The sequence below is a fragment of the Lynx rufus genome, unplaced genomic scaffold (genome assembly GCF_022079265.1).
Source record: "Lynx rufus isolate CCGP_SWC_20201006 ecotype Redwood Valley unplaced genomic scaffold, mLynRuf1.p SCAF_13, whole genome shotgun sequence".
Classification (NCBI taxonomy): Eukaryota; Metazoa; Chordata; class Mammalia; order Carnivora; family Felidae; genus Lynx; species Lynx rufus.
In genome coordinates this window covers 31,463,863-31,490,606 of record NW_025814827.1, presented here as the reverse complement: position 1 = coordinate 31,490,606, position 26,744 = coordinate 31,463,863, and the positions used below count along the sequence as shown (strand labels likewise).

The window sequence follows — 26,744 nt, the reverse complement described above, 5'->3', positions numbered from 1 at the left end:
AAAAACGAAGCATATTGACATGGTGAACTACTACAATGCCATTGATTAAAACTGAAGTTGATGAAGTTTCCAGTGACAAAGGGAAATGCCTGTAATACAGTGTTAACTGGGGGGGAGAGGGCAGGGTTGGAAAGGAGGGTAGAAAAACAGAGCAGCTTATCTCAATGGTGTAAAAAATGTTATTTATACAGATAGAACCATTTTTATATTTGTTTATTATTTTTTAATGTTTATTTTTGAGAGAGAGAGAGAAAGAGAGACAGCGAGCGCAAGTGGGGGAGGGGCAGAGAGAGAGGGAGACACAGAATTCGAAGTGGGCTCCAGGCTCTGAACTCTCAGCACAGAGCCGGATGCAGGGCTTGAACCCACAAACCACAAGATCATGACCTGAACCAAAGTTGGATGCTTAACTACCCGAGTCACCCAGGTGCCCCGAGGTGGACCCATTTTTAAAAGATGGAAGAAAATATAAACTGTGATGGTTCAAAAGCAGTGAGATCGTGAATGATTGTGATTTCCTTATTTATACTTTTCTGAATTAAAAAAAAACAAAACTTCATGGTTGGAGGGTAAGATGTTTTTAATCAAAAGGAAAAAACATTTTTAAGAGAAGGTGAGCAAAGGGGTAGGAGGACCATGACTAGAAATCTGGACAAGTATATTTTACCAGATTCACAGTGTAAAGAGAGAAGCATAAGTATTCAGTCAACACTCCTGAAGGAATAATTTGGTTTGGTGAAAGAATAGTGATGCAGAGAAAACATAAAGCTATTTACTCATTCACGGATCACTGTCAAAGGTATGTAAGAGGTGCCTAATTCCCTGGGTTAATCTGTATGATTCATCAAAAATTCCCACACCTACTGTAACCAAAGCTTTCTGTCACATCCTCTGTTTTTTTAAATGTGTTGAATGTGTTTAGGAAATGGTTCGCAATTGGATGCATCAAACTTGCTCATTACCAAGTGTTTACTGAATATCCCAGGGACTTTATTTTCTCAAAAAACCCCACAAAACTTTGGTTACTGGTGCAAGAATCTCTTGTATTAGAAATACATGCTCTTTTGAGGAAGGCAAAATTAAAAAAAAAAATCTGTGCAATAAAAGTCCTAATTCATATTGAAGCTATTTTGAAAATAGATTTTTTTAGTGGGGGAGGGTAGTATACATTTTGATAAATTTCCTTCCTGTTATTTTATCTATGCTGAAGTGGGGTTTTTTCCATAGTAGTAATCACACTGTATATTGAAGACAGGATCTGTTTAAAGTGAGAATTTCTATAAAAAAACAGTTTGCCATCCTATTTGAAACTGTAGCTTTAACAATGCAATGACTTTGGCCTTACAAAAATAGGCTTTTACATCTCACGTTTTATTTACTTACTTACTTACTCACTCACTCAGTCACTCACTCACTTTTTTGGGGGCTTAGATGAGAAGAGAGGCTTCTCCAAAAATAATCATAATATTACTGTCCAGGTTAACCAAACAAATTTCATTTGGTCAGCCTAAGAGCCTCATTATAACTGAGTGTCCCAGTTTTCACTGTTACTTTGATGCCTTCCCTCCTTCACTTTACAAGTAGTGAGTGACTGGAATACTGATGGCACCATATGGGAAGTTTTGAGGTACACAGAGGTTAGAAGATGGTCTTTAACCCAAAGGAGCTTAGAATCTATTGGAGAAGACAAAACACACCCACAAATATCCTCTACAAAGGAAACTGCTCTTTGTAGGCTCAAAACAGTGATCTTCTAGGGAGGAGTTCTAGAAAGGCTTTGTGATCTGTGAACAGCCACAGACAGATGAAGGGATTTTAGGGAGAAAGATGATATGGGAAAGGGACTCCAGGCCAAAGTCACAGCATGAGCAAACGGGGCAAGTGGGGAAAGCCAGGGCTTCTAAAACAGGCAGTGGAATTGCCTGCTGCAAACCAAACTCGCTTTGTAAAGCAATTGTTTTTAGTAAGGAAAAAACAAAAGAGAGGCTTGAGAGTTTCAAAATTGTAAATAACAAAGCTGTTTTCCTGCACTGCTTTAGAAAGTATAGTTTTATAGCTTCAAGAGATTAGTTTTAAAAACTAAACATCTCTAATCAAATTGAGCTTTTGATTTTTCCCTAGCTTTTTTCATACCATCACCTACATCAGCTTCTTATACATGATTGTCATACCCACCTGGAATCTAGCTAAGCAGCTACATTGGGCAACTAATTTTTCAATTATGTTAGAATCAGTTGATTAAGTTAACAATATTCATCATGATATTGCAAATTGTGTTCGTTAACTGATTATATATTATATTCTGTGTATAGATTTTTCCCTAAAAGGCAAATACCCAATATAGTCAAGTTTTAAATTTGGTTTATGATCCTTTAGAATGTGAGAGTCACGCTGAATGAAGGAATGTGTCAAGATGTGCTAAGCTCCCCAAAGAGTCATTCATGACATGGAGAATTTGCCATAGCCTAGTCTAGCTCATTCTCACTCAGCCTTGTCATTGCTCCTGGCTTGATTAATTTCAGGGGGATTGAAAACATCATATATGACCTGAACTGATTAGGTTATACCCCTGCTTCCAACTCACCTATGGCTTGCGTTGCTCCAGAGTCCAAAGTCTTAACATCCTTCACATGTTCTGCTGCCACTTTCTACCCTCACCACGTCTCCAACAGTATTGCCCACGATTCTTCCTCTCATTTGCCTGCTTATCTTTTCTTGGCTTAACCAATTCTTCAATTCCCAAATTAAAGTCGCTCCTCAAGCCATGTCCTTCCTGGTCACACTTTATACCCCCTCTCTAGACCTCAGCTGAAATGTCATTTCACCACAGAAGCTTTTTCTAACTAACTGAGACCCCATATTTACTCTCTTGGAACACTTAGCTTCTCCTTTTCAGCACTCATCACACTTAAAATAATCACATGTATACTTTTTCTTCCCCTCTAGGCTCCCAGTCTCCGATGTGTCACTTGGATTATTCTATCTGAACACAGGCTGAGTCATCTGCAAAATAAAGCTCATTTTCTATGATATCTCAATTACAACAACGCCAATCCTTCCCCTATGAAATCAGCTGGAAGTCAAGTAATTCCTGGGATCCAATCCCCAGAAGTACTAGGTCTCCTCCCCCCAGAAGTCCCCAGGGTTTCTTGCTTTCATTCACAAATCGGCCCTGCTCTCTTGACAACTGGTGCCTGCTTGGAGAATGGGAACTCAGCTGCAGGCTTTCAAGGATGGGTTGACTGGCTCTGCCAGGCTAGAGAATCTTGACCAACTCCACAAGCCAGGGAGAATTGCAGAGGCATTTAGCTATACAGCTGGAAGGGTGTGGTAGGAGGGGGTAATAAAATCAGCCACAACCACTGCCTGGTCAGCTCTGGAGCCCCTGCTGTAGAGTCTTGGGTTCTCATCCAGACAGCCCCTTCCTGGTGGTGAGTTACACTCATCTTGGCCCTGCCTACCTGTCTGACCTAGTCTGGACCACCCAGGCCATCAAACTTGTTTTAATGAATAAACATCCAAAGGGAAATCTCATGGTTGGTCTCCTAATACCTTTTTTCCCATGATATTCCTCTGCCCCTTGAAAATGATGGAGTAAGGGGTACCTGAGTGGTTCAGTTGGTTAAGTGTCTGATTCTTGCTTTTGGCTCAGGTCAAGATCTCATGGTGTGTGAGTGCAAGCCCCACATTGGGCTCTGTGCTGATAGCACGAAGCCTGCTTGGGATTCTGTCTCTCCTTCTCTCTCTGACCCTTCTCTGCCTGGGTGCTCTCTCTCTCTTTCAAAATAAATAAGAAAAGAAAAGAAAATGACAGAAGAAGAGTAATGGAGGAATTTTGCCTAAACATCTAAAACCTAGGGTGGAGGCAATGCCATTCTACTACCAACAACAAGCCCCATGAGCTTGTCTGGCCAGAAATATTTTTGTTCTTTTTTAGATGTGTTAATCCTGTCAATTATGCTACAACCAAATTTAGTTACTTCTTCAGGCTGAACTTAATCTAATTTCCTCCACTTCTTTTTATTCTGACCCCACCCACCACTAGGCCAGTTCACTATCACCTCTCCTGGACCACTCCACTTCCGAACTGGCCTCCCTTTGCCTTGTTTTGAACCCACATGATCCCTACACCACCCAACAGCTAGAGTAATCTTTCAGAAAAGCAAAGATTACCAGGTCAGATCCTTGCTTAAATTCTTTTGTACCTTCTTATTCCTCTTAGAGTAAGATCCAAAAGACATAAAATGGTCTTGCATGTTCCAACTCTGCTTTTCTTTTCCTCGTTCTCTCTCTACTGCAGCCATTCATTTAACAAATATTTGCCAAGCATCTGTTGGAGGAAAAGGGCAGCCAATATGAGAGGGGTGAGGTTGGTGGGGGGAAGACTAGAAGGAGGGTCAGAGAAGAAGGAGGTGCCAAGCCCCACTGGCCATGTAAACTATGGTTAGGAGTTTGGGATTTCCTCTGAGGTTCCCTGCTCTTGGGCACATCTGTTTTCTCCCTGCCCAACACCTCACATGCGTCTTCCTGGAATATTCTTCCCTCTTCTGTTCTCTTAGCCAACTATTCCTCTTTCTTCAGAACTCTAGCTTAAACATTCCTTTCTTCTGGATGACTTCCTTGATAATTACTCCTATAGTGTGCATGCATTTCATTTGTTCATCCACAAAGATTTATTGAGCACCTGTCACCAGCCAGGCACTGTTCTAGGCTCTGTGGAGACAATTAAACAGACTTCCATCAAATTAGAAATGTGCATTTGGGATGATATGACAGGAAATGTGGTTTACATGGTATACCCAGAATCTATGTTAGGGAATTCCCTTGGAGAGCAACTCAACGCGACAGATATCCATTTTTTCAGAGCAACAGAGGTTCAGTGAGTGTCTCTGGGCTTTGGACTGAAAGAGATGCATCTTATGAAGACATAGTAGGCCTGAGGAAGTAGCAATTTTAAATTAATTACAGGCACTGATTTGGGACCTAGCTGCTTCTCAAATAAGCAGCACTATGAATTCCAAAGTTTACTTAGAAACAGTAGTGATTTTCCTAACTAAACCCAGGGAGGACATATGGTTGTTAATCCCGAGAGGAGACATATGTTAACTAGTGAAGAGTGTCTGTATCCAAGTCTGTATCCACTGGAGACTCAAGCAACAAATTGCTAGGAGCTGCTGCTATTTCCCAGGTGGAATTCTGTGACTCTAAGTAGTATTTGGAGTGACTCCTTTCAGGATGAGCCTCTAAAAGTTTAGACAAAGAAAGTCTTTTATGGATTCATTCAACAAAAATTTTTATTGAGAGCTTCCATGAGCATGGCTCTCAACTAGATTGTGAAGGTGGAATAGTAAATAACAGACATAGTTCCTGTAATCATGGAGTTTATATTCTACCAAGGGAGACAGACATGTCATAACTAATTACTTAGCTCCAACTGACCAAGTAAAGACTGTTCTAAAACCATATTTCAAGAGGGCCTGGTCAGTTTGGGGAAGGGTGGATGGTGGGGACAGGAAGGCTCCTGTGGGGAAAGATCTTTGACTTTGTTTTATAACTTAACTGGAAATTCTAAGTGTGAGAAGATGATGCTGAATGGTAAGAAGTGTTGCTTGCAAAGGGAACAACCATATAAACAGCCTGAGGTGGGAAGAAGCAGGTATGAGTCCCCTAATATTTCTGAGAGAAGGTCAGTGTGACTGAAGTACCTTGAGCTAAGGGGAACATAGTATGAAATGAAGGCCAGAGATTTTGTTTTGGGATTATGGCAATGGGAAACCATTAAGGGTTTTAAGTAGGGTATTAAAATGTCATATTTGTGTTTAAAAAGATCTTTCTGACTTTAGGGTGGAGGTGTAATGGCAGAGGTGAGCAAAGTGGATGGGAGGAGACCCATTAGGAGACTGCTGATGTGATAGGAGAGAAATGACCTGGACCAGAGTAGTGACATTAAAGATGTTCTCAGCGGAAGACACTAAAGGTGTTAGAAGGTAAAATTGACAGGCCACAATCAACAATAGCCAACTTATGGAAAGAGCCCAAATGTCCATTGACTGACAAGTGGAAAAAGAAAATTGTGTGTGTGTGTGTGTGTGTGTGTGTGTGTACACACACACACACACTGAAACAGTTGGCGATCAAAAAGAATGAAATCTTGCCATTTGCAACAACGTTGATGAAACTAGAGTGTATCATGCTAAGCGAAATAAGTCAGTCTGAGAAAAATAAATATACAATTTCACTCATATGTGGAATTTAAGAAACGAAACAGATGAACATTGGGGAAGGGAAGGAAAAATAAGATGAAAAGAGAGAGGGAGAAAAACCATAAAAGACTCTTAAATATATAGAACAAACTAAGGTTTGATGGGGGTGGAGAAAATGTGTGATGGGCGTTAAGGAGGGCACTTGTTGGGATGAGCACTGGGTATTATATGTAAGTGATGAATCACTAAATTCTACTCCTGGATATCATTATTACACTGTATGTTAGCTAACTTGAATTTGAATAAAATTTAAAAATAAAATAAAATTGGCAGGCTATGTGATTGATTAGATTTGTGGAGTGAGGGAGAAGGAGATATGATTCCAAAGGTTCTGGCTTCATGCTTCTGGGTAGGTAGTGGTGCTGTTCTTCAAATAGGAAACACTGGATGAGGACCAAGTTTGCAGGGTCAGAATAGGGGCCAGGCTCAGGATTTGTGATTGAGTTTGAGATGCTCTTTAGACATTTAACAGAGAGGCTAATTAGGCTGTTGAACAGATGAATTTGGAGCTTTGAGGAGAAGTCTGGATGTGAGACATAAGAAAACAGTCATTGGAGCTGAGGGTTTGGATGTGTGCACGTGGGAAAGATTGTAGAGTGAGAAGAGCACCTAGAATGAATCTTTGAGGAACACCATCATTTAAAGGGTGGGTAGAGGAGGAAGATGCCCATGGAGGCTGAACAGCAGCCAGAGAGGTAGCAGGAAAAGCAGGAAGTGGTTATCCCAAGAAGCCAAAGAGAAAGGGTGTCTCAAGAAAAAGGAAATGCTTACCGGTATGCAGTGCTGCTAAGCCATCAAGTAACATGAAGTCTGAAAAGTGTCCATCAGCTTGTGGTATGGAGACAATTGGACCTTCAGGAGAAAGATTTTGACAGCGAGATGGTGGAAGAAGAGAAGATATTGGAGAGAGCAGAGGACTGCCTGGCAGGCGAGGAAATGGATCCAGTGAATGTGGACAGAGTTGGGATGGACTTCCCTTGTGCCAGGTTTCCTTTTCATTCTTTTCTTTTCTTTCTTTCTTTTTAAGTAGGCTCCACAGCCATCATGGAGCCCAACATGGGGCTCGAACTCACAACTAAGGTCAAGACCTGAGCTGAGATCAAGGTCTTTGGTGGCCTAACCAACAAAGCCACCCAGGCATTCCTTTCATTCTTTTAAAAATATCCAGTGAAGAGAAAATTTCAGAACAACAAGAATCAGAGGCCAGTTGAAAATTTTTTCACTGTTCCTTTATTTTTTTTTTTTAATGTTTATTTATTTTTGAGACAGAGAGAGACAGAGCATGAATGGGGGAGGGTCAGAGAGAGGGAGACACAGAATCTGAAACAGGCTCCAGGCTCTGAGCTGTCAGCACAGAGCCCGACGCGGGGCTTGAACTCATGAACTGCGAGATCATGACCTGAGCCGAAGTCGGACGCTTAACCGACTGAGCCACCCAGGTGCCCTCACTGTTCCTTTATTTTTTACTCAAAACAATATTCAGTAACATTTAAGTATTACCCACCTTTGTTTCAACCCTCTGTGAATGAGATGGAAGGATTAGCTTTTTTTCTCTCTCTCTCTTTTCTTTTCCAAATATGCAAATCAATCCGGATCTCTCATTTTATGGGAGAAAAGACACAGGGTTTCTCATACTGGGTGATTTTTTCAGAGAGACAATGGAAGCAGAAATTATTTGTAGATATAACATTGAATCTAAACCTATTCCCCCACTTGAGCCCATGTCAGTGGGCAGGTCTTTCACTATTTATAATTTTAACATAAGAGAACAAGTTGGCATGATTTGGGTAAAAATGTCTTATCAAAATTCTGAAACAGTGTTATATGTTCCATTGGGGGCAACATGAGAAATTTGCCATCTGAGAAAGACGCAGTTATCTTGGTATAACTTGCTTTTGTTTTTTGGTTTTTTTCCCCAAAGAAATAGAAAAAACATCTTACCTATATAGTGAGTATCAGGAGAACTTTGAGCTAATAAGGGGGAATTTGACCAGGGGGTCCCCAAATAACAACTCTTTTAAGAAGTTTGGTTGTGAGGGAAGGGTAGCATCTGGAGAGGCCAAAGGAGAGCTTTTCCTTAACAGAGGGGAACTGAGCGAGATTAGGTGTTGATAGGAAAGAATGAGTAGGAGGGGATTGGCTAAAAGATGTAGGAAAGAGGAGGAATAATCCAGGGACTTCAGACTCAAATATCCAGGGGCCTCAGTAAGTAACCTAAATGCTTGAGGCAGTGGGATATAGGAAATAGAGTGGCAGGAACTGCAGAGAATGGAGAGTACAGGCTCCTTCTGAATATTTGCCTGAGGCACAGAGGAGTTGGGGGAGGGGGGTGAGGGCAGTGTTCTTGATTGTGATGCTAGTATGCACACAAATGTAGGTGTTGGTCAAAACTTGTGGAATTATACACTAAAAAGGATGGATTTTTATCTTTCATTTTTCCTCATAGTAAGTACATTTTTCTTCAAAAGGGAAAAAAGCCTATATGAGCCAAACACAGGATCCATCCATGGGCCACAAATATTGTTTTATGGTTTCTGGGTTAACTGAAAGAATAACTTTTGAAAAGATATGGGGAATGGGACCCAGATCCCAAATGGAGAGACTTGCCTCAGCTGGAGGAGGGAAATTACATTTTCGTGTGTGGAGTCATCAGACACTGAAATCTGATGTTTTGTTGGGAACTGCTGCATTAGATATCTTTGAAACCTTAAAGTCAAACAACATGAAACTTGAGAAAGTAGTTGTGACTTTACAGCCTGTAGGTTACAAACATCCAACAGAGACAATAGGAGCCTTGTCAGTTTGTCTTGATGGGCTGCAGTTAGAGTCTGAAGTTGTTACCAATGGTGAAACTACATGTTCAGAATGTGTTTCACAGACTAATGATGTCTCCAGACCCAAGGATGAAGCAAAAACACATCCAAATGGATCAGATGAACCTGAGGATTCAGGGCCTGGTGAAAATAGGAAGGTCAATGGGAATAATTCTCCATCACTCTCAAATGGCGGTTTTAAACCTTCTAGGCCTCCCAGACCTTCACGACCACCTCCACTTGCCCCATGTAGACCAGTATCTGTCAATGGTTCACCATCTGCCACTTCTGAAAATGATGGATCCAGTATGGGCTCTCTGCCACCAACAAATATAAATTGAAATACATCTGAAGGAGCAACATCTGGATTAATAATTCCTCTTAATATATCTGGAGGCTCAGACCCTAGGCCATTAAATCCTGTACCTCAAGATCCCCTACCATCTGGCTGGGAGCAGAGAGTGGACCAGCATGGGCGAGTTTACTACATAGATCTTATTGAAAGAAGAACAATGTGGAATAGACCAGAACCTCTACCTCCTGGCTGGGAACAGTGGGTTGACAACATGGGACATATTTATTATGTTGACAATTTCACAAGAACAACAACATGGCAGAGGCCAACATTGGAATCCATCCGGAACTGTGAACATTGGCAGCTCCAATGTAGTCAGCTTCAAGGAGCAATGCAGCAGTTTAACCAGAGATTCATTTATGGGAATCAGGATTTGTTTACTACATCGCAAAATAAAGAATTTGATCCCCTTCTTTCCCTGCCTCCTGGATGGGAGAAGAGAACAGACAGCAATGATAGAGTATATTTCGTCAACCACAACTCTTGTATTACGCAATGGGAGGACCCCAGAAGTCAAGGTAAATTAAATGAAAAGCTCTTACCTGAAGGCTGGGAAATGAGATTCACAGTCGATGGAATTCCATATTTTGTGGACCACAATAGAAGAACAACCACCTATATTGACCCCCGCACTGGAAAATCTGCTCTAGACAATAGACCACCGATAGCCTATGTATGGGACTTCAAGGCAAATGTTCAGTATTTCTGGTTCTGCTGTCAGCAACTTGCCATGCCACAGCACATAAAGATTACAGGGACAAGAAAAACTTTTGAAGATTCCTTTCAGCAGATAATGAGCTTCAATCCCCAAGATCTGTGAAGACGTTTGTGGGTGATTTTTCCAGGAAAAGAAGGTTTAGATTACGGAGGTGTAGCAAGAGAAAGGTTCTTTGTTTTGTCAAACAAGGTGTTGAACCCCATGTGTTGCCCGTTTGAATATGCAGGGAAGGATAACTACTGCTTGCAGATTAATCCTGCTTTTTACATCAATCCAGATCACCTGAAATATTTTTGTTTTATTGACAGGCTTATTGCCATGGCTTTGTTCCATGGGAAATTCATAGACACAGGTTTTTAGTTTTTTTTTTTTTCCATTCTATAAGCATATATTGAACAAACCACTTGAACTCAAGGATTTAGAATCTATTGCTCCAGAATTTTACAATTCTCTCATCTGGGTTAAAGAAAACAATATTGAGGAACGTGGTTTGGAAATGTACTTCTCTGTCGATAAAGAAATTTTAGGTGAAATCAAGAGTCATGATTTGAAACCTAATGGTGGCAATATTCTTGTGACAGAAGAAAATGAAGAGGAATATATCAGAATAGTAGCTGAATGGAAGTTGTCTCGAGGTGTTGAAGAACAGACACAAGCTTTCTCTGAGGGCTTTAATGAAATTCTTCCCGGAAATATTTGCAATACTTTGATGCAAAGGAATTAGAGGTCCTTTTATGTGGAATGCAAGAGATTCATTTGAATGACCGGTGAAGACATGCCATCTACCATCATTACACTAGGACAAGCAAACAAATTATGTGGTTTGGGCAGTTTATTAGAGAAATTGATAATGAGAAGAGAATGAGACTTCTGCAGTTTGTTACTGGAATCTGCTGATTGCCAGTTGGAGGATTTGCTGACCTCATGGGGAGCAATGACCACAGTAATTCTGCACTGAAAAAGTTGGGAAAGAAAACTGGTTACCCAGAAGTCATACCTGTTTTAACCACCTGGACCTGCCACCCTACAAGAGCTATGAGCAACTGAAGGAAAAGCTGTTATTTGCTATTGAAGAAACAGAAGGATTTGGATGAGAGTAGCTTCCGAGAACTTGTGCCACCGAAGGACAAGAACTTATTTGCAATATTTGTCCTTTTCCTTCTCTGCTTGTTGCACATCTTGTTGTAAAATTGGGCTGTGACTGTTTACAGAGTTATTTGAGTGTAAGTAAATTAACGTTATCATTGAGATTTACCTCCCAATGATTCTGGATTTCTACTCCATGTTTTCAGAAATCAGATTGCAAATGACTAGTCAAAACTTACTTAACATGAGATTTAACACAGCAATGAAATCTGCCTTGTCTTATTCCACTAGACTGTTACCTTAACAACAGTTTTGTATACATGTGTCGAAAATCAAAAAAAAGAAACTCCATACTTATTAAGGAAGCCATCACTCTCCACTCCTCCCTAACCCAACTCCTGGCAACCACTGATCTATTTTCTCTATGAAGCTACCTATTCTGGAGATTTCATGTAAATGGAACCACATAATATGTACCCTTTCCTAGCTGGATTATTTTACTTAGCATATATTCTTGAGATTCATGCATGTTGAAGCATGGATCAATACTTCTTTTTATGCCTGAATAATATTCCATTGTATGGATATACCACATTTTGTTTATCTGTTCATCAGTTGGTGGACATTTCAGTTGTTTCCACATTTTGCTATTGTGAATAGTGCTGGTACGAATGATAATACATTGTTTTTTAAGTTTATTTCTTTTGAAAGAGAGTGCACAAGAGGGGGAGGGATGGAGACAGAGGAGAGAGAGAATCCCAAGAAGGATCCACACTGTTAGCACTGAGCCTGATGCAGGGTTCCAACTCACAAACTGTGAGATTATGACCTGAGCCAAAATCAAGAGTCAGACACTTAACAGACTGAGCCACTCAGGTGTCCCCCACTTTTTTTTTTAAAGTTTATTTATTTGTTTTTAGAAAGAAAGAGAGAAAGGATAACCCATTTTTATATTTGCTTTTCCTCCTTCCTGGTCAGTGTGGGAGACAGAATGGTGTGGGAAGAACCTGGAAGCCATGAGGCCACTGCAATAGTCCAGGGGAAAGGGGGAACCTTGGAGATCTGGACTAAGACAGGGATAGACAGAAGAGGCTATATATGAGAGACATGCAGAATTGGTGACAGTATGAGAGAGACAGGGCCATGGTGGACAGGGGAGGGAAAAGAGGATGATACCAGAGCTTTAACTTAAAAGCAGTGTTTTAAATTGGTGCCCTTTCTAGGGCCCAAACATTTGATAATTTTTGTAGCTACTGTATGAATAATTACTATGTTAATAAATCCCATGTAAGTCCAGCCACTTGTGGGGACAAGTATTTCCAGGTTCCTAAAATCAGGGCCATACTTAAACTTTGCAGAGCCCATGGGCAAATATTTTTTGCAGGGCTCCTGTCTAAATATAAATTGGAATCACCCGAAATCAGCATGTCAACACTACTCTGGCAGCTCAGTCTTTCAGGAGGCCTCAAAGAACTATCACCTTGACCAACTGGAATAATCTGTTCACCAGGCCATTTCCAGGAATCTGATCCTGGCCACATTGCCCAGGGACAAACCCATAGATATGAGTTCTAGAGTTCCTCAGGGCATCTGGTTAATCCCATGTCAGGAAGGGGTGGCTATGGAGAGTCAGAGTGCCTCAAAGAGGTAAAAAAAGAGATTGGGGCTCTGTGGAACCAAGTCCAAGCTGGACAGCACTGCCAACAACCACCAGGGAGGGATTTAGAAAACTCTGAGGAAGGCACCTCTGAACACCTGGGAGAGCCTTACTTGTCCAGGTCTGAGGGTGGTAGAACCCAGAATGATCTGGGATTAATGTGAGCTTTGGGCAGGGGAATAAGAGGTGGAAACCAGCATTTGTTTTGGGTGTGTCCTACTTTCCAAGCACCATGCAAGACACCTGCTTCATTAGATCTTTATAAGCACCTTGTGAGACAGGTACTATCAAACCCATTTTACAGATGAGGAAACTGTGTCCCAGAGAGATTATGTGACTTCCCTCAGGTCATCCAATGGTGAATCCAGGTTCCAAAATGTGTTCCCTTTCTCTACTCCATGTGACTGCCCAGAAAGGATCTTGCCTTTTCCATTTCCACTAGAAGGGCATGTACTATTTCTCTACAAACAGTATGTATGTCACTCTGATCTTTTCTCTAGTTGCTGGACCTTCTCTAGCTGACTGAGTACATTCCACACTGAGTTTCTGTGACTGGGTTTTAGCCATGGCCCAAAGCCCCCCCTTTGATCTCTTGACAAAGGAGTAAGGTTTGCATCAAATAATTCCTTGGCTCCTAAACCCCTGTTGCAGGATGTAGGACTCCACCTGTGCCTGGCAATCCCCTGTCTGTCTGGGAAGGTTCAGCTCACATGTGGAATGGACTCAAGAAACTCCCTAAAAAACAATTTAAGCCAGAGGAAGGGTCATCAGGCTAGGTGATAGAAGGTTTATTCAGAACCTGACAGGAAATCAGCTAAGATCATTCTGCATAGTCTGTGGTGACATTAATGATTATTCTAGTTTGGTTTGTCATTGGCTAGGACAGTCTTTGGGCAAAAATCATTAAGGCAAGGTGTGGCTGTTCTCTATGGCTGACGAAATCCTGCACCTAGGCAAGGGGCCAGGCAGGAATTTAAGGACAGCTACATGGCTTAACCATTGTTTGAACACTTTCACCAGAAGCCCTGAATGAGAGATGGCTTCATCTCTTGAGAAGTGATGGCTTGGGTCAGGTAAGAGCTTCACTGTTTTACAGGCATCTTGGTCTCCTTTGTGTGAGCCTCCATCTTTTTTTCTGAACCCATTATTTATGATCCCATAAGTAACTACAAATGAATCAATAAAATGGAGTTGCTATGAAGGCATAAATTCAAGATTTACATTAGAGGGAAGAGAATGGGAAGTCCCATTTCCTTATAAATGTAGCATCCTGAAAGAGAACATTTGGACAGTTTTTAAGAATCAGAAAATGTGTCCTGTGACTTGAACAAAACCTCAGAAATAGGGCAGTTGATGTACTGAGTGTAACTGAGTGTAACATCAGCCCTCGGCCAGAAAATTACTCACAGTCCCCTGAAAATGACACTTATGATCTTGAGAAGGGGTAAGGAAGATACCTCCCAGAGGGGTTTAACATCAGGACAGACTCGTTTCTTCTTTGGGGGTAGTTAGCCCAGGATCTGAAAGTCAATGCCCACTCTCAACTTTTGACCTATAGCAAATAAGGTTATAGATATGAAAACCAGAAGCTAAAAGGAGTCTGGTTTCTAAGGAACTTGATAGAACAGTAGCAACATTTCTGGATGAGAATGACTTCCAGGTTAACTGACTCCCTAACACTAGTCCCAAAACCTGGCCATCCAAGTTACAATATATGGACAGGGCATCTGGGGTGGATAACTTTATTACATCAGCCCTAGGAAATACCACACATTTCCATCATAGTTTCATGCTTGGTTCGTTGATCTGGATAAAAGGACAATGGTTTCCCTTGTTGGCTTATGTTCAGCTGCTGCAACAGAAACCAAGCCTGGGTTATTTGACTTCATCATGGCATGAAATCATGGGCCTGTAAAAGGAGTAGAGATGATGAAGTGTTATGTAAGGTTTAGGTCTCAAAGTCAACAGAAATGGGTTTCAGGTTTCTGGGCTGACAATGCAAACAAGGGAGTTTTGGCATTTCAGGGGCAGGGTTGATGCTACCTGTATGGCCAGTCCGACCAGCAGCACATTCTCAGAGGTACTTCCCTAGTGCCAACTCAACTATTCCAGTTTGGGTCTGTAAAATGTCAAAGGCATTTTGTCACGGTGGTTGTTCTTACAAGGCAGATTAGTGCAGTGGTATGGGATTCAGTCCAAGCCTTGGAGCTATCTTGAGACTGGATTACTACAGGATTCTCAAACCTGAGTTTGAATCCTGTCCCTATGATTAGCCTGTGTCCATGAACAAATTACATCCCTTCTCTAAGCTTCAATTTCCTCATCTTCAAAGGGGACACGATAATAGTACCTCTTGACAGGGTTGTGAGGATTATAGGAGATAATTGTTGAAAGCTCTTGGCTCATTGCTGGGCACAGAGTCAGCTCTCAATAAACAGAAGCAATTATGACTATTTAAAAAGCATATGTCTGCTCAAGTGGGGTGCTTCTCTTTTCTTTCCTTCCTTGTTTTTGCTGAAGAAGCCCCTGGCCAGGTCTACAGAAATTGACCAGTCAGTAATGTACTTACCCAATAGCCCATTTCATTCCACTTCTGGGTAGTTTGGCCACTGTCCAAATGTAGTTATCTGTGGTAATTACTTCATCAATTGACTCAGGTTTTTTGGTAATGAAGAAGGCAGGACTATTTGATATAATAAATAAGGAACAGTGAAGTTGTTTGTTGAATAACCACAAGGCTGTGTTCAGCATCTGGAAACAGCTGAGCCTTGCAAGGCACTCAAGTTACCCCACAAAGTTTTTTGCTGAATGCAAAACAGTGATGATAACTTATGTTCTCTAGTATTTGTTTTTATCTTAGAGAGAGAGGGAGAGCATGTGAGTGGGGCAGAGGGGTAGAGGGAGCAAGAGAGAATCCCAAGCAGGCTCCACACCCAGTGTGGAGCCCAACAAGGGGCTTGATCCCACAACCTTGGGATCATGGCTTGAGTCAAAGTCAAGAGTTGGATGCTCAAACTACTAAGCTACCCAGGTGCCCCCCATGTTCTCTAGTTTTTTAAATTCACCTGTCACTTGACTGAGTGAATGTCCCTGATGTCAGGGAGAAAAAAATATGTTGTTTGTTTTTTAATATGTTAGTGTTTAAAAATTATCAGGGGCACCTGGGTGGCTCAGTGGTTGAACATCTATCTGACTCTTGATTTTGGCTCAGGTCATGATTTCATGGTTTGAGAATTTGAGCCCCTCATTTGGCTCTGAGCTGGCAGTGCAGAGCTTGCTTGGAATTCTCTCTCTCCCTCTCTCTCTAGCCCTCCCGCATGCTCTCTTTCTCTTTCTCTCAAAATAAATAAATAAACTTTAAAAAATAATTTATCATAGTGTAAATGCAATAGGGAGGATTCAAGTTAACAAAAATAATGTGTGTCTTTAAATTTACAGATTGGCTTTACTATCTTCTCCCCCATTAACTAACAGCTTAAATTTACAGATTGCACTTAAAAGCCACTTGTATGCCATTAAATCCCATTGGCCCTCAGGAAAATTATCTGTGTATGCCATATTGACATATTCAACACATCTCAAACTAAATTCATTTTTCTCTTTAACTTTCTCTCCTTGCCAACTACACGTTTCTTTCAATAGTGTTACCATTTTAATCTCCAAACGTAGATATCTTGATGTGATCTCTGATTTGTCCACCACCTTTCCTGTCGTCAGGAACCACCTGGTCATGATCTCACAGTTCGTGGGTTTGAGCCCCGTGTCTGCTCTGGGCTGACAGCTCAGAGCCTGGAGCCTGCTTCAGATTCTGTGTCTCCCTCTCTCTCTGCCCCACCCCTGTTTGCACTCTCTCTCTCTCTCTCTCTCTCTCCAAAATTAGTAAACATTAAAAAACATTTCTTTAATTCTTAATTATCTCATCAACTTATGATGTGAGTACCATTATTTTTTTTCAATATATGAAATTTATTGTCAAATTGGTTCCCATACAACACCCAGTGCTCATCCCAAAAGGTGCCCTCCTCAATACCCATCTCCCACCCTCCCCTCCCTCCCACCCCCCATCGACCCTCAGTTTGTTCTCAGTTTTTAAGAGTCTCTTATGCTTTGGCTCTCTCCCACTCTAACTTCTTTTGTGAGTACCATTATTATACCCATTTTATAGATATGGGAACTGAGGTTTAAAGAAGTTAAATAATTATCTAAGATCACATGATAGTAAGGAGCAAAATCAGAATTCAAACCCAAGTCTATCTGACTCCAATCCCACAAGCTTAAACTATACAACTGCCTTTGGTCAGTTGTCCGGCATGAACTTTTGTCACAGTTCTGCCTGGTTTGTTCTTCAGGATGAGTGAACATTAATTCAGGTTGCCAATGACTACACATTTGCTGTCCTCCTTGAATTTATATTTTACTTCTCTTCTACCCTGAGTAGCAGAACTTTGGCTCTTCACTTGCATGCTATTTTTCCCTCAGGTCTTCCCAGATCTTATTTTTCAGGCCATATTTCTTGTGGGAAAAAAAAAAAAAAAAAGGTAGGAATAATACCATGTGGGGCACCTGGCTGGCTCAGTTGGTGGAACATGCAACTCTTGATCTCAGAGTCCCTAGTTCAAGCTCCACATAGGGCACAGAGCTTACTTTAAAAAAAAATTAGTTTTATAATCTTAGTAACTTTAGGGACTTGAAGTTACTCTTATCAACTGTAGGCCATAGAAGGCAATCACTTATCAAAGAGGAATTCATCAATGAGAAATTGTCATGTATACATCAGCTGAACAAGACATGTGCAAGAATTATCAACAACTTGATTTTAACTTTGATTTTATCAAAGTTAACTTTCTTTGTGGTAGTGAAAAGAATTTTTATTCAGAACTTGTAAGAAGGCAAACAGGGCAACCCCGGCATGGTTAGAAAGTCATAAAAAATGTTTAAATGTTTAAAATAGCAGATTTTGCTTTTTAAAATATTTCTGTAATGAGCACATATGTCTTATATAATAAATGACAATAAGTGTCTTAGTTTTTTTTTAACGTTTATTTATTTTTGAGACAGAGCATGAATGGGGGAGGGTCAGAGAGAGAGAGGGAGACACAGAATCTGAAACAGGCTCCAGGCTCTGAGCTGTCAGCACAGAGCCCAACACGGGGCTTGAACTCATGAACTGAGAGATCATGACCTGAGCTGAAGTCGGACACTTAACCAACTGAGCCACTCAGGCACCCTGACAGTAAGTGTTTTAAAATGAACTCTTGGCTAACTCATGGCGGGATACAGAAACCTCAAGTTACTCTGTGTTCCAGCTGAATTGACACTAGTATGAGTCTAGTGATTGACTCAAACCAAAAGTGGCTCACCTAGGTGAGTCTTAAACCAAACCAAAAAATTCAAAAGTAATTGGGCTAGAGGGGTAAGTTGCAGGTTCAAGTCACTCTAATTGAATCATCTTACTAGTTAAAATGTGGTTAATATACTGATCTTCTACAAAATAGTACAAAAAATTCACTATCTCTGCAATTACTTAACTCTGTTACTACCCACCAGATGTCTGACTGGGAGATCAAGGAAGCAGTAGGACTAAAAATGGGGTTCCTGAAAGTAGATGTATATAATCACAGCTGTGTTCTAAAGGTTCTGGATGATTCTTTCTGAGTTTATGACCAACGGCACAGGCTTGCATGAGAGCGCCTAGTGTTTTTTTGGGTGTCATTGTATTATTCTTCACTGATGCTTCTTTATTCTCCCCCAGGAAGCCAGTGGCATTAGATTTATTATATTGAAATGGTATGAGAAAGGACTGGCTTCAAAAAGTTAAACAGCCACAGTGAGAGATTTTTGTTCAGTTCTAGTGTTTATGGTGTCAGGTGCTGAGAATACAAAGATGAATAAGATACTATCCCTACCCTCAAGGAGCTAAAATCTGGAATGAGAAGACAGACTAGAAAATAGATTATAACATAATATGGTAAGTGCAATATGGAGGATATTTACAAGGTGCTATTGCAATACAGAAGGGTAACCCATCCCAGCCTGAAAGAGAAGGGGTATTAGAATCATGGAATGCTTTTCAAAGACAAGCTTTGAAAGCCAAGTAGGAGTTGCATAAACAAAGTTGAGATGGTGTGCGAGTAAGGTAAGAAGAGCAGTATCGAGAATCCCACAGGGAGAACACTGTAAGTAAAGGAATGGAGGCATGAAACAGTATCACATACTTGGAGATCTAGGTGTAGTTCCATATAACTGGGATGTCAAGTAAGAGGAGGAGATATGGCAGGGGATGAGGCTTGTGACATAAGGAGTGTCAAATTCTGGCTTTATGAAAAAGCTACAAATGTAGAATTACACAGTATGCATGATAAATATTAATAGAGAAAGAAGTTAAAATAAAATAAATAAATAAACAAGACAATGGATCTGAATGGAAGTGGCTCTGAGAAGGGCTCTGGGAGCCAGGAGCAGTCAGTGTGGGCTGTCTCACAGAGGAACTGTCCCTCTTATTGTTCAAGCTACAATTTGTGTTTCCAATTCAGCCATTTTTATTTGCCAGTCTCATTCCTATGTTTGGTCTGGTTATTTACAGAAGGCAAAGAAAAAAGTGAATGAAGAGGATAAGGAAAGAAGTTATAAAATAGATATTTGAGTAAGTGGTTCCTCATTTGGATGTCTAACTGAAATCACAAAGTTAACATATCCAACCTGAACTGTTGATCTACCGCCCCCCAAGACACACACACACACACACACACACACACACACACACACACACACACAAATTTGCACCACCTGTAGTCTCCTTTATCTCAGTTGATGGCAACTCCAACTTTCCAGTTCTTTAGGACTAAAGTCTTGGAGCCCATCCTTCACTCTTCCCTCTTCCTCATATCCATACCCAGTCCATTAAGAAATTTTGTTGGCTCTTCCTTCAGAATATACCCCTAATCCCACCATTTTCACCATTTCCAGCTCAATCGACATCATCTTTCATCTTGATTACCGCAACAGCCTTCCGACAAGTCTCCCTGCTTTTACTTTTGACCTCCTACAATCTGTTCTCCTTGCGATGTCCAAAGGGATCCTTTAAAACTGTGAATCAAGTAGCATCACCCAAAACCCTAAACAACTCCCTTTTTTACTCAGATTAAAGCCAAAGTTCTTAGAATGAATTTCTTTAGGAGCTTTGCTCTGGCTAGTCCCCCTTCCTGAAATACTCTTTCTCCAGTAATTTACTTAGCCAACTCTCTTACCTTTTCAAATTTCACAGCTCCATGAGAGTGACCTTGTCCACCCTTTTTAGTTTTTGTAACCTGTTACCCTTAACCCCATGCACTCCTAACCCCCATTATCCTATATGTTTTTTCTTTTTCTCACAGTCCTTATCACTTCTAATATAATATGTAATGTATTTATTATCTTTATTATTTAGTTTCTTGTCTCCCCCTGCTAGGCTGCAACTTCCACAAGAGATTATTTGATTCACTGGTCTACCCAGCTTAGAACACTAAATGTTGAATGGATGAATGAATGAATGAATGAATGAGTTATTATAGTCAATTGAAAGCTTCACTTTACATTATCCAAATTTCCTATTGTTAACCTAAACAGAAGAATGAGTCACAGGCATCTTAATTCTAGGGACTGAACGAAAAAGGAAAACAAAAGTTTCCCTATGGTCTGACCCTGGGGAGAGGGAAGAAGCCACTAATCTTTTAACATTTTAATGTATTTTCTTATTGTCCTGAAGTTTTATTTTTTTTTCAACGTTTATTTATTTTTGGGACAGAGAGAGACAGAGCATGAACGGGGGAGGGGCAGAGAGAGAGGGAGACACAGAATCGGAAACAGGCTCCAGGCTCTGAGCCATTAGCCCAGAGCCTGACGCGGGGCTCGAACTCACGGACCGCGAGATCATGACCTGGCTGAAGTCGGACGCTTAACCGACTGCGCCACCCAGGCGCCCCTGTCCTGAAGTTTTAAATGAATTATCAGATTTTTTTAAATTAATTTTTTATTTATTTTGAGAGAGAGAGCAAGGGTTGGAGCAGAGATAGAGACAGAGAGAATCCGAAGAATCTGACAGTGCAGAGCCCAACATGAGGCTCAACTCATGAACCATGAGATCATGACTTGAGCTGAAATCAAGAGTCAGACGTTTAACCGACTGAGCCACCCAGGCACCCCAAGTTATCAGATTTTTAAAAATTTGTTTATATGTATGTGTCCTTTCAGGCCTTTTCTTTTTTAAAAAAAATTTTTTTAACGTTTATTTATTTTTGAGACAGAGAGAGACAGAGCATGAGCAGGGGAGGGGCAGAGAGAGAGGGAGACACAGAATCTGAAACAGGCTCCAGGCTCTGAGCTGTCAGCACAGAGCCCGATGCGGGGCTTGAACTCACGGACCGCGAGATCATGACCTGAGCCGAAGTCGGACACTTAACCAACTGAGCCACCCAGGCGCCCCACTTTCAGGCCTTTTCTATCACAAAGATTATAAACATATTCTTTATACTTGTTCTCACACTTAAATAACTTAGTTTCACTTTATTTTTTAAGTTTAGATAAGGTCTTTAACCCATCTGGAATTTATGCTTGTGATTCATGAGAAGTAGGGAGCTGACATCACTTCTCGCAAATGATTAGCCAATTGATCCCAAATCATACATATACAAAAGAATCCAGCCATTCATCACTGGTCTGGATGTCACCTTACTATAAAGTCTATTCTTGAATTTTTTGTTCCTTCAATCTATTTGTCTATTCTGGCACCAATATCAAACTAATCACCATGACTTTACATTATTTTGATTATCTGGGTGTTATCTCTGATCTTAACATTACAAGTCACTATTTATTACTATTTTTAGCCTGAATCAAACACATTTCCATTCATGTGACATTTTTGAATATTTACTATGTGTTGTGCACTGAAAATAAAAATATGTTGGCTGGACTCAATTGTGCAAATTTAAATTCAGTGGATTGTAGTCTAAACTTTGCTTTTTCAGTTGAGTTTTTTTGGGGGGAAGGGAAGATGATGGCAAAGTTGTTTTTTTCCTCATAAGTATTGCTTAAGTTGCTGATGTATCCATACATAAGAAAGATTGGTTTTGCTAACTTTTTCTGAAATAGTAAGTCTATATATGAATCAGATGTTGAGAGGTTCTAATGAAAAGCCTAAAAATGTGGACAAAGGCTAGGGAATGAGAAAAACAAGATGTAGTGTAATATCCTAAATTTATAGTTTGTTTTCTAGCCTTAGACTGCCATTTAGGTGACAAGTGACTTCATGAATAAATATTAGGGCAAGGTTTTTCCTCTCCCTCTATTAAACTTTGAGAGTTACACACCAAGTCATGCCCAGCGAAGCATCACCACATCCTAGCAAGATCCTGAGTGTATGTGCTCATGAGCACATTTAATTGCATGTTCCCACATCCTCAGATTAACCTTTTGGCAAAGTTAGCTCACTTCATTTGCAAAGGATATGGGGTAACCATGGTCCATTGTTGAGCAAAAGAGGATGAAGATCAGCTGGAAATTGCAATCAGGGAGAAGGTTTGGGTGTATTCTATAAAGCTAGGAGTAACACCAGGAAGTCTACCACATTTAACACAGGTTAAAAGAGTTGAATTTTAAAAACTCTTAAAGAGAAGGTCTTTAAAACTTTAATACTCCCCTACCACACATTAAGTAAATGAATTTTGACATACATTTGTGCATGGTATACACAATAGTAATATTTGAATATAATTTATTTGAGTGTCATATCGGACCTTCATCTGGTGAGTATTTATTAAGCATTTACTATGTTGGGGATAGCGAGGTGAACTAGACAGACACAATTCCTTCCCTCAGCCAAGGAAGTGCCCCTTCCCAACCAAGTGTGTCATGTCATTGACCAAGAACGGTAAGTGAACAGTCTTTAAACTGTGGAATGACAGAAATGTTTTGTTTAATTACATAATTATCGACATCCAAGGAAATCTGTCTACTCTAAAGCTGATTATAAGTTTCATAACTTCTCTTTGTATTCTCCCTCTTTAATTTTTTTAATGTTTATTTATTTTTGAGAGAGAGAGAGACAGAGCACGAGCAGGGGAAGGGCAGAGAGAGAGGGAGACACAGAATTTGAAGCAGGCTCCAGGCTCTGAGCTGTCAGCACAGAACCTGATGCAGGGCTCAAACCCATAAACTGCAAGATCATGACCCGAGCTGAAGTCGGACACCTAATCAACTGAGCCACTCATGCACCCTCTTTAAATATCAAATCCAAACATGATTAGCCAGGACTCATGACCTACTTTGCCAGCCTAATACTATTTTATGTCCCTTTCATTACTGCAGTCAAAAAGCTGAGTTTAGTTTTAATGTCACACTAGACATTATTGGATGCTCCGTATGGTTAAGAACTCACCTCAGTGATTAGTTTTCTTATTCACCAGATTCTCCAAAGAGCATAGTCTTCTCTCCCATAGGGAAAGAGTGGTTGGCTACATTTGGGGCTGCCATATGAGAGTGTTTTCTAAAATATGTCATATGGGATGGGTCCCAGAGTAGGCATGGGTTGTTCAAGGCTGGGTTTGGGATCACAAATGCCTATAGAATAAACCAGGACTTCAAGGTCTGAGATCACAGAAAGAGAAGAAGAAAGCAATGTCTGGGCACTGAACTATATCTGTTACATGTCAACTTCCTAACATCATTAAGGAGGATTAAATCTGCAGAAAGATAAAAAATGGGCAGTCAGTGGTAAAATCCAGAAAGCGCACAAAGAAGTGACAGCACTGGCCTTTGAAGAACATATCCTAGAAGAGTTGTTCTTAACCTTGTTTTCATATCCTCACTGGTATGATACACTGTTTTTGAGACCCTGGTAGAGATTGAAATTGTTGGGGCACCCAGGTGACTCAGTCGGTTAAGCATCCGACTTCGGCTCATGTCATGATATCCTGGTTCAAGATTTCGAGCCCTGCATAGGCTCTGTGCTGACAGCTCAGAGCCTGGAGCCTGCTTAGGATTCTGTGTCTCCCTCACTCTCTACCCCTTGCCCACTCACACTGTGTCTCTCTCTCTTTCTCTCAAAAATAAACATTAAAAAAATAAAAATAAAGAAAATAAGAAATTGTCTTCCTTCCTTAACTGGTTTTTCTAGTTAAAAGTTTAAAAAGTACTTGTGTGCCTGGGTGGCTCAGTTGGTTAAACATCTGACCCTTGATTTTGGCTCATGTCATGGTCTCACAGTTCATGGGTTCAAGGCCTCGCACTGGGTTCCGTGCTGACAGGGTGGAGCCTGCTACGGATTCTGTCTCCCTCTCTCTCTGCCCCTCCGCCACTGTACTCTCTAAATAAACAAACAAGTAAGTAAGTAAGTACAATCACTAAATGAAGAAAAAGGCTTTCATTAACTTTCCTGACTACACCAGGCTCCATACCAGAATTTTAGAACACAAATATTCGGAGCTGAGTTGGAGAAGCAAAAAGCACTCTCCAACTTCAGTTCTCAATCTGGCCCACATCTCTAACTGCTGCAGATTACTGTTATGAAACTGGGAATCCAGCACTAGTCCATACTGAGTGCTGCTCCAGAGATACAGGGTAAATGTTGCTGACAAAACTTCTAAGTGTTCTAATGAGGAGAGCTTGAGAAGTGAATAATTCCTTAACTGAGTATGATGCATTTATAGTGTTAAAGGTGGAGGGCATGCTTAATCTGGTAATCGCTTATAGAAAATGTGGGTAATTTCTCTGGGGAGAACAACCCCAATTACTCATAATGCACCATACTGGGCAGTGCTCAATAGGTGCCACTGCACTACAAATTTAGGTCTGGCATACATTCTCTTGATAATACACTCCCACCTCCTCTACTCCCCCCCCCAAAAGTAATGAAATAATAATGGTTGATGGCACCATCTGAGAGGTAGCATGATGGAAGGTGTTACCTGGGCTTTGGAGTCATTTCTAGGTTAGAATTCTAGAACTAACTACTACATAGCTGAGAACACTCATTTCACCAATGTTCTGGTTTGATCTGCTCCTGAAAGTTGGGGAGAGCCTGTGGTGAACTTAGAAATAAGAAATACAGAGCAACCTTTTCTCCTTCTGATCATATTCCTCCCAGTTATCTAGTATCTGGCCCACCCATAGCTTTGCCAGATGCCTAGTTTTAAGCCCTTTGTTTCCCAGGGTTCATTCATGTCTATACCTGATAATGTCCCCAGAAAGGGCTCTTGTAGTTTCAGGGAAGTTGCCTCTCTTCTCCTGGGAGCCTTTATCTAACAGAACCAACATCTTTGCACCTAGATTTGCGTTTACTACTCAGTTTTTTTTTAAATATTAAAAACCATTCACTTTCATTTATATGCAAACTTGTTAATAAAAATATTTAGGGAGAAGGGATTCTCTGTCATACTGAGTCCAGCAAGATGCTAACATTGATAGTACTTCTAAAATTTAGGTACTTATAGAATCTCAAGATATTAAGGTTTCAAGGATTGAGGACTAACAAGATATACTAAAGTGGTACTTTCGTATCAACAAAGCCAATACCTTATATGAATTTCACAAGGTATACACAATTCAGATGATGAATCAAGGCTCAAATTTCAAGGGTGAATACGTAAAACATTTCATTAACTTCACAAAGCTCAACAGGAAAAATGGCCCATTTAAAGAGGATAATTGAGAAGAATTTAATGAAGATACTAATTAAAAAAGGGTGAGCAGGATTAAGGAAAACCAAATCAGGATGGTGAAATACCTCAGAAATGTCCCAATCTTTCTGCAATGATGGTAATATTAGACATCTACATTGCCTAATAACCATGGATATTAGCCTCATGAGGCTGGCTATTGAGCACTTAAAATTGATTAATGCAACTAACCCACAGAATTCATTTTACTTAATCTCAATTAATTAAAGTTTAAATAGCCACATGTGACTAATGGTTGCTATACTGGACAGTGCAGCTAAGGTCTAACAAAGAACCATTACAATTCTTAGGCCTAGAGCGGTAAGAAGGCACAATTACTGGAACCTGCTATAATGCAGAATTAGAGCTTATAGAAGAGAACTACATGATAGTAGTCATGTGGCCTTTGACAGAAGAATGCAGCCACTGATAACTTGCAGACTGGCAGAGGAAACTGAGAATACCCTGACTCATTCTTCCTGCCCAACCATCCCCCTCTGATGCTTCTGACTGGTAGAGCTCAACAGAAACTAGAGGAACAAGAAAACTTTTATATAGTCCATAAGAGTCAGCACAGAACATAGTGAAGGATGGAGACTAGATCTGGAGTAAAACATTATCATACCATGTACAAAATGACTTGAGGCATAAAATGTCTGGTTTATTAGTATTAATAAATCTAAAAAAATGGAACAAGTGGCAAAAAAAATTTAAAGCATATTTTTCAATAAAGTCCTACAAATGTCTTATTAAAAGCTATCCCAGAGTTCTCTGTTGCACTAAATGGCACAATGCTTTAATCCAACTGTAAGTGGGTTCACTTCCGATTTTATACATGAAGAATGAAATCAAACCATGTCCCTTCGGTGACATTCAACCTTGTATTTTTTTTAAGGTAGCATCATAAAAACAAGGCCTCAAAAATTGGGTAAAAACTCATTTCTGTACTTCTCCATGGAAATCTTTAGGAAAAGGCAAAAGATTTATGTAATCTGAAACCAGAGTATCAACCTTGTATTTTTACCAAGAATCTGTGTTAAACTTTTTCAAAATAGCATTTCAAATCACAAAGCCTGAGTGGGAAATTTTTCACTTGACTTAGGCTGAAGGTCACTGTAACTCAATAAATGGATAAACTTAGATGAGGAAAACCAATCAAC

The 26,744-nt window shown here is 40.4% G+C and overlaps 2 pseudogenes; one reads left to right on the top strand and one right to left on the bottom strand.

The window, feature by feature from the left end:
- The first annotated feature begins 8,892 nt into the window (after nucleotides 1-8,892).
- LOC124508077 (E3 ubiquitin-protein ligase Itchy homolog) lies at nucleotides 8,893-11,243 on the top strand (annotated as a pseudogene).
- A 15,239-nt stretch (nucleotides 11,244-26,482) lies between these two features.
- LOC124509067 (uncharacterized) lies at nucleotides 26,483-26,591 on the bottom strand (annotated as a pseudogene).
- Between the last annotated feature and the right edge of the window lie 153 nt (nucleotides 26,592-26,744).